The sequence below is a fragment of the Podarcis liolepis genome (assembly GCF_965112155.1).
Source record: "Podarcis liolepis genome assembly, chromosome: 3".
In the NCBI taxonomy this organism is placed as follows: domain Eukaryota; kingdom Metazoa; phylum Chordata; class Lepidosauria; order Squamata; family Lacertidae; genus Podarcis; species Podarcis liolepis.
Genome location: NC_139557.1, coordinates 109087146 through 109095611, shown reverse-complemented (window position 1 = coordinate 109095611; position 8466 = coordinate 109087146).

Sequence of the window (8466 nt, the reverse complement as noted above, 5' to 3'; positions counted from 1 at the left end):
ATCTGAACATGGCAGCAATTTGGTACAGTCAGTCTAGTCAGGAAGAAACAGCTCTGATAAGTAATGTTGCCCAATATGTTGTCTAGAGCAGTGTTCCCCAACCTTGGGCCTCCAGCTGTTTTTGGACTACAATTCCCATCATCCTTGACCGCTGGTCTTGCTAGCGAGGGATGATGGGAGTTGTAGTCCCAAAACAGCTGGAGGCCCAAGGTTGGGGAACACTGGTCTAGAGTGTAAAAGCTGGGGGGGGGGGGAAGGCTCTTACCCAATCAATCAAATTGTGCCTGAACTGTATTTTTAACTTTATCACAAGGCTTGGGAACCAGTGGCTCTTCAGACATTGTTGGATTATGTGAGTCAACAGTGTGATGCAGCAGCAAAAAAAGGTTAATGCTGTATCAACAGAAGTATACAGGCCAGATCTGGGGTCAGCAAGCTGCGGCCCATAGGGGCTGTTTAACCAGCCCATGGACCCCCGCCGCCCGCTTTGTCGGCTCTTGTGCACCGCACTAAACCAGCGTGGAGCAGAGCAGGGACCGCCTTCCGCGACGCTGGCCGGCTTCCCATTGGCTGCAGGAAGCTCCTGCAGCCAATGGGAAGCTGCGCACGCCTCCTCCGCGCCGAAAATAGTGTGTGTGCACACGCACTCCAGCTCATCTGCGGGACCGTGAACCGGCCCAAGCCACAGGAACTTTGCCAACCCCTAGTCCAGATCAAGGGAGGTCATTGTTGTTGTTTAGTCGTGTCCGACTCTTCGTGACCCCATAGACCAGAGCACGCCAGGCACTCCTGTCTTCCACTGCCTCCCGCAGTTTGGTCAAACTCATGCTGGTAGCTTCGAGAACACTATCCAACCATCTCGTCCTCTGCCGTCCCCTTCTCCTTGTGCCCTCCATCTTTCCCAACATCAGGGTCTTTTCCAGGGAGTCTTCTCTTCTCATGAGGTGGCCAAAGTATTGGAGCTTCAGGATCTGTCCTTCCTGTGAGCACTCAGGGCTGATTTCATTAAGAATGGAGAGGTTTGATCTTCTTGCAGTCCATGGGACTCTCAAGAGTCTCCTCCAGCACCATAATTCAAAAGCATAAATTCTTCGGCGATCAGCCTTCTTTATGGTCCAGCTCTCACTTCCATACATCACTACTGGGAAAACCATAGCTTTAACTATGCAGACCTTTGTTGGCAAGGTGATGTCTCTGATCAGACCACACCTGGAATATTTCATCCAGTTCTGGGCACCACAGTTTAAGGAGGATATTGACAGGCTGCATTGTGGCAGAGGAGGGTGACCAAGATGATCAATGGTCTGGAAACCAGGCCTTATGAGGAATGGTTGAGGAAGTTGGGCAGTGCATTCCCCCCCTCTTTTTTTAGGAAAAAAGGTGCTGGTACTCACCATGAAGTTGTTATAGTAAGTGCCACATAACAGTGGTGCCCCGCAAGACGAATGCCTTGGAAGACGGAAAACTCGCTAGACGAAAGAGTTTTCCGTTTTGGAGTTGCTTCGCAAAACGAATCTCCTATGGGCTTGCTTCGCAAGACGACAATGTCTTGCGAGTTCCTGCTGGTTTTTTCCCCTCCCCCCCTTTTTCTAAGCCGCTAAGCCGCTTATCAGCTGATCCGATCAGCAGATAAGCCGCTAAAAGCCGCTAATAGGTGCTAATCCGCTAATCCGTCAATGGGCTTGCTTCGCAAGACGAAAAAACCGCTAGACGAAGAGAATCACAGAACGGATTCTTTTCGTCTTGCGAGGCACCACTGTATTTAAGATTTGGGGGGAAAGTGATGGTACGGCATAACCTTGAGTACACACACACACACACCCCGGGAAAATAGCACTGGAGTTGGGTATGTTTAGCTTGGAAAAGAGGAGACTGAGAGGAGAGACGATAACCGTCTTCAAATATCTCAAGAGCTGTCCCATGGAAGAGGGAGCAAGCTTGTTTTCTCCTGCTCCAGAGGCTAGGACCAATGGATTCAAGTTACAGAAAAGGAGATTCCGAGTCAAAAGAACTTTCTGATGGTAAGAGTTGTTTGACAGTGGAACGGACTCCCTTGGGAGGTTGTGGAGTCTCCTTCCTTGGAGGTTTTTAAGCAGAGGTTGGCTGGCCATCTGTCACGGATGCTTCTGTTGAGATTCCATGCGTTGCAGGGGGTTGGACTGGATGACCCCTGGGGTCCCTTCCAACTTACTATTCTGCGATTCTATGATCGATTATCCGGAGGGCAACACATTCCCTGTCCCTTAATGAGATACTACACAGGCAACTGATTTAGGGAAGTTTTTAATGTTTAATGCTGTATTGTGTTTTTAATACAGTCATACCTCATGTTATGTTTGCTTCAGGTTGCGCGTTTTCAGGTTGCATCCCACGGAAGTACCAGAAAGTGTTACTTCTGGGTTTCGCCGCTCACGCATGTGCAGACGCACAAAATGACGTCATGCGCAGAGACGGTGAATCGCGGCACGTGCAGATGCAGGTTGCGTTCTGCTCATGTTGCGAATGGGCCTCCGGAACGGATCCCGTTCGCAACCAGAGGTACCACTGTACCTCTGAACGGGAGGCCCCATTAGCTAAAGTGGTACCTCAGGTTAAGAACTTAATTTGTTCTGGAGGTCCGTTCTTGACCTGAAACTATTCTTAACCTGAGGTACCACTTTAGCTAATGGGGCCTCCCACTGCCACTGCACCACCGCCACACAATTTCTGTTCTCATCCTGAAGCAAAGTTCTTAACCTGAAGTACTATTTCTGGGTTAGCGGAGTCTGTAACCTGAAGCGTCTGTAACCCAAGGTACCGCTGTACTCGATTGGGAGCCACCCACAGTGGCTGGGGAAACCCAGCCAGATGGGCGGGGTATAAATAAAAAAATATTATTATTATTATTATTATTATTATTATTATTATTATTATTAGGGGAGAGAAGACCTGTCAGAGACTCGGAGGGCTGAGCTGGAAACCTTATGGTCCTAGGTCCAATTAGATGTGACATGAATTGTGTGATTGCCACTAACAAGCCTAGTTTTTAAAATTTAACTAGCAGCCTTGGATTGGGACCATGGTGCGTAGGGAGAGGTCACCTCCACACACAAACCACAGATGTTCCCAGATGTTGATCGAGGTGTGTGTGTCACATCTGTTAGAAGACTGGGAAGGGCAGACAGGCCTGGTATCAGCGCCCAGCACCTCATAGGCAGCTACAAGTTGCCACAGCTCTTTGGCAAGGCTCACTTTGCCGATACCTTTCCTTGGCCTCAGCCATGGACTAACCAAGTGACCGGAAGCCATTTTGATTTCCCTGGACCTGAAATTGTGCTGAAATGGCCGTCACCTCCGCCAGGTAAACCTGTAGTCAAGGCCCCAGCAAATTATTTTTATTATGTATGTTGTGTTTTTATATTGTGGGTTTTTTAATGCTGTAACTGCCCAGAGACCTGTGAGTATAGAGTGGTATACAAATTTAATAAATAAAAAAATTTAAAAAGTAAAAAATAAAGAGAGCACCTCAAGATTTGACTTGCTTATTATTCTGTATCTCTCAAATTGCTCAAAGTGCCACAAGTGGCTCTCCACCTCGATATGATACGATAATCTTTATTGTCATTGTCCCATACAGAACGAACTTTAAACAAAAAAAAAAAATCAGGGGAAAGTGCAAACGAAATTGAAAAAGTCTACATCAGACATACAAAAACCAACAAGCCTGCTATCCCAGCTTGGTTAACCCCCTAAAAACTCTGATACCCCATAATTAAATACAATATACTCCCATAGAGACTACCTTACACTGCGTTTAAAACCAAAATCGCATTTGGATAGAACTCTCGAACTTTCCCTCACAACAACAGTGTGTAGGCAAGGGGTGGTATTCGACTAATCTTTACTCAGAAGAGATCCATTGAAGTTAATGGACTGCCTGTGGTCATTTTCATTCATTTCCATGGGTCTGCTTTTGAACACCACCCTAAGAGACCATTGACTGGCCCAACATGGTCAAATGCAGTGAGCTTTGTGGCTGAGTGAGGATTTGAACCCTGATTTCCCAGGTCCAACTCTCTAACCACTATGACACACTCTCTAGGGTCTGCTCTCTGCTTATGTGGAGCAAAGGTTGGGGACCAGTAGACTTGGCCTCATGAACGGAAACACTTTCCCAGAATTCAGTGCTCTGGTTCCACTGCAAACCCGCAGGGCTTCCTCTAGTTGCTGTGGAAAGGGTTCCCTGGAAGCTGGTTTCTATAGCAACTGCAGCTAGAACCTGCACAGGCCAGGCCATTTTCAGCAAGGCCAAGGCAGTTGTTTTTGCTGAGCCCAAATAGAAAAGGTGGGCTCGTGACAGGAGAGGCAGCCTGCTCTGCGGTCTCCCCGGCTGAATTACCCAGATAGGCTTTGTTTTGAAGAGGGTATAGAGATCCTTCAGGTTTAATTGCCAATAAATCAGCATGACCTCCCCTCCCCGCCACCTTTTAGAAACACTGATCTTTTCAGCCGGAGAATGGAGAGCAATTTTTACAGTGTGTGCAAACTGTCTACGGTAAGATAACAGAAATGGCACACGCTGTTTGCTCCATTAAAGGCGACCGCTAGATAATGAAGGACTCCATTAAAAGCATGTCCTATTTGTTTTCTGGTTATGTTCATATTGTATTACTGTGTGCCTCTGCTGCGTTTTAAACAATCGTGCTCCGAGTCTGATGACTTGGTATTTTATCAGTTGTTGAGAAATTATTTGATTGCGCTTTCAAGATACCTGTCTTCTAGAGAGAGAAAAAAGGTGTCCCGTTTCAAAGCTGATGGGTGTGTAAGTAATTTTCTGCCAGAGGAAAAATGCACAAAAATTATTGTGGTTTTTTTTAACACGGCAGTAGTATGGTGAGATTATATGAGCGAGTTCTAGCTACAGCAGGTGATGGAGAATAGAAACCAGTTTTCTCTCTCATTTTGGGGGGTCATGCCGCTATTGTAAGATCGCAGACTCCCTGCAGTTCCTCCTGTGTCTGAAAATAGTGTATAATGGACAGGTAATGAGCATCTTCTCCTCTGCAAGACTCTCATTATTTAGGGTTGCAATGACTGGTTCAAAGGATACAATGCAAGGTGGTCTAAAATCACAAAACCATCAGGAGCAGGATCTGCTTAGTTATTCATTTAACATATTGCACACCCCAAAGTCGTCCCAAAGCACCCCGAAGGAAGCATACAAACATACTCAATAAATAACAAACTGACTTAAATCAATTATAAAAATGTGCAAAACGAAACGGCAGTGTGAAAAAGAAAAAAACAACATCCTGGCACATGAGAAATATTTTTTATATATAGCAGTAGGCTATTAACTTGCCACAAAGGCCTGCAAAAACATGCATTTCATTGCTAAGCAACAGCTGAGCCAGGTGCCAAATGAGGGCGAGGCCTCAGGTGTAGACATGAGCACACAGATATACAGAGGTGTGAGGAGGTGGTCCTTCAGATGGGCTGGTCCTAGATAATTTAGAGCCCACATGTTTTGTATATCTTAAGGGCAGCCTCCCGATTTATGATTGCATCAGAGTTGCTAACTGCATTGCAAAAATCCTGCTGCTTGGTGGAAACCACTGGGGGCCCAAACCTGACAGATTCTGGCAGAGCAACATGGAAGAATTCATCAGACAAGTAGGTGCAATCATGATCTCCACACGCTATATCATCACTAACTCCCCCCCACTCCAGCCTTCAGCCAGGCTGCCTTCTTCAGCTCATCAGAGGCTGCTTATACACCAGGCATCCCCAAACTCAGCCCTCCAGGTGTTTTGGGACTACAATTCCCATCATCCCTGACCACTGGTCCTGTTAGCTAGGGGTGATGGAAGTTGTAGTCCCAAAACATCTGGAGGGCTGAGTTTGACGATGCCTGTTATACACTGTAACTTAAAAGCACATTCTTTCAAAGAATTCTGGGCACTGTAATTTACCACACACAGTCAGAGTGACCATTCACAGCAACCCTTAACAAACTACAGCGCCCAGAATTCTTTGGGGAGAAAAATGTGCTTCAACTGTGATTTAAATGTATAATTTGTTCCTCGGCAGAGTCTCCAGGCACCCATGGGTTGGAATGCCACCCCCCAGCACTTGGAGACTTCATTTAAGCCAGGGATGTGGAGTTTGTGACCATCCATATGATAGACAACAGGTCCCATCATCCCTGACCATTGTCTATAATGGCTGTGGCTGATGGGATTTGGAGTCTAACAACATCTGATTTCTCCTTTAGTTGTTTTAATTTTCTGCATTAATGTGCATTATATTATATTCCTCTTATTACCATATTGTACTTTTCTGTTCCTTCCTATTCTGTTAGCCACTCTAGGAGCATGCATTTATAGTCAAGGTGTGGGATATAAATTATGCAACTCAATAAATACACAGCAGGATACGAACTATCATGTTAGCGGCTGAAGCTGAAGGAATAAGGTGAAGCTGAAGGCGTGCATTTTTCAGGAAGGTACCCAAAGCGAGAAAAACAGATATTGGCCTTTAATCGTTTGTGGATCTTTCTTGCAGAATCCAGAATCAGGTTTCTCAAACTGTAGAACTTCCTGGTCCAGTTCTCGAATCCTTTGAAAATGGAGGTCAGAGTGGCTGGGAGGCCTAGTCATATACGCATTAACCCACATCCCTGCGCAATGTCCTGGAGACTATGTATCTGTGGAAGCCACTGGTGCATCAAGCAGTGCCATGATGGCGCTGTGCCATCATAGTGCAACTAACTTACCTGTGCGGGGGGGGGGGCGGAGATGCTTGCAGCATTGCGCAACTCCCATGTGCTTCCGATTGATGTCATAAGCTGGCCTTCCTGCAGTTTCTTCGCAAAATAGCATGGGGCATTTCTTTGGCACAGGAAACCCAAAAACTTGAGAAGTGTACAAATGAAAGAACGGCGACATGACGACACAGCGCAACTAACTTGCGCTCAGGCAGGGGGAATTGGAGATGGAATAATGGAATGGGCACAGTTGAAGTGTGAAGCCAAGAACATGGGAATATTAGGAATTCATTGCAGATGTGATAAAATGAAAAAGTTAGGCTTGCCATATTTCAAAAAGTGAAAATGCGGACACGAGTTGTTGAGTTTTTCTTAGTTGTTGACTTTTTTTTCAAAATCTCAAGTTTTTGAGCTATTTTTAAGGAAATTCAACAAAATCTATACTTCTGACATGGCTTGCCGTATTTCCAGATTTTCCTGGACAAGTGTTTGCGGCCTAGGTGTTGTTCCTGGTGGCCGAATCCTGGCTATGTCCAGGAAATTCTGGACGAATGGCAACCCTAGATAAAGTAAGATTATGTATACTTGGTCCACTGCAAATCTGCTTCAAATGTGCTATTTATATGCCATATAAGGCATATGGAAGGGCCCCAGGTTGTCTACAAAAAGAAACAGTTCTTGCATGCCAGCTGCTGGTATAACAGTTCCTGCTTAGCCTGTGGTAACATTCCTTGGACAGCTTTGCTCATCAGTGCTCTAGTTGTCAAGTCTCTGGCTTGGCTGGACCACTCCCTTGCTTTGCCTGGAAGATTGGGAACAGAACAGTCTGCCACGAAAACAGCCAGGGGACAAACATAGGCTGTGAATGCAAGGCTTGCACCCGCTGAATCTCCTAAAAACAACACAAAACATTTAGACGCACTTTTAATTGTGAGATTCCGGGGGCTGCCAGTCCTCCAGTTATATCCTTCCCAGGCAGCGGGAGGTCTACTGGCCCTCAGCTAAAGGAAGACAGAGGGGGGCATGTCCTCCTTTAAATCTTTTTACCACTGTAAAGGGGGAGCAAAATGTGGGCAGAGCTCCCATTTAGATAATCTCCCTTTGTATATGTTGTATAAACACAAACTATTCATTGCTCACAGCTGCTCTCTGCAACACAGTAATTGGTGTGAATAGAATTAATACTTTCTTTCTATAATGAACATGTCTGCACTAATCTGAGCTGGTCTAATTCTTTGCATTTTGCCCAGCAAAGGGAACCGAGACAAGGGATTCATGGAGCAAATTGGGGGTGGGGTGGGGTGTTAACCACTCCATCAGTTTACTTGTTTGTGTTTTCTCCCTCTTCCCCAAAGAGTAAGGGCTGGAGACAGCCATATAGCATAATTTAGCAGTCTCAGCAGGGTCTTCAACCAGAGCAGCTGGTGGCACAAAAGTACTTGTTGGCAAGTCAAGCACAGGATCAATGAAGGAGTCTCGCTCCCACCCTTGTGTGTCAGGTGAGGTGTGTGACTTAAACTATATAATAGTAAGAGGCTCCTTTATCCTACACCTCACTTTAAAAAAACCAGCAACATAAACCTGCTTTCCTAGTGGGAAAGTGTTCTGAGGAAGATGACACGGGTGCTAACCAATACGCCCTTGCCAGGACTATAGAGTTTTCAACACAGGTCACAGTATGCTGTGAACCGCCCTGAGAACTTCGGATGAAGGGTGGTATA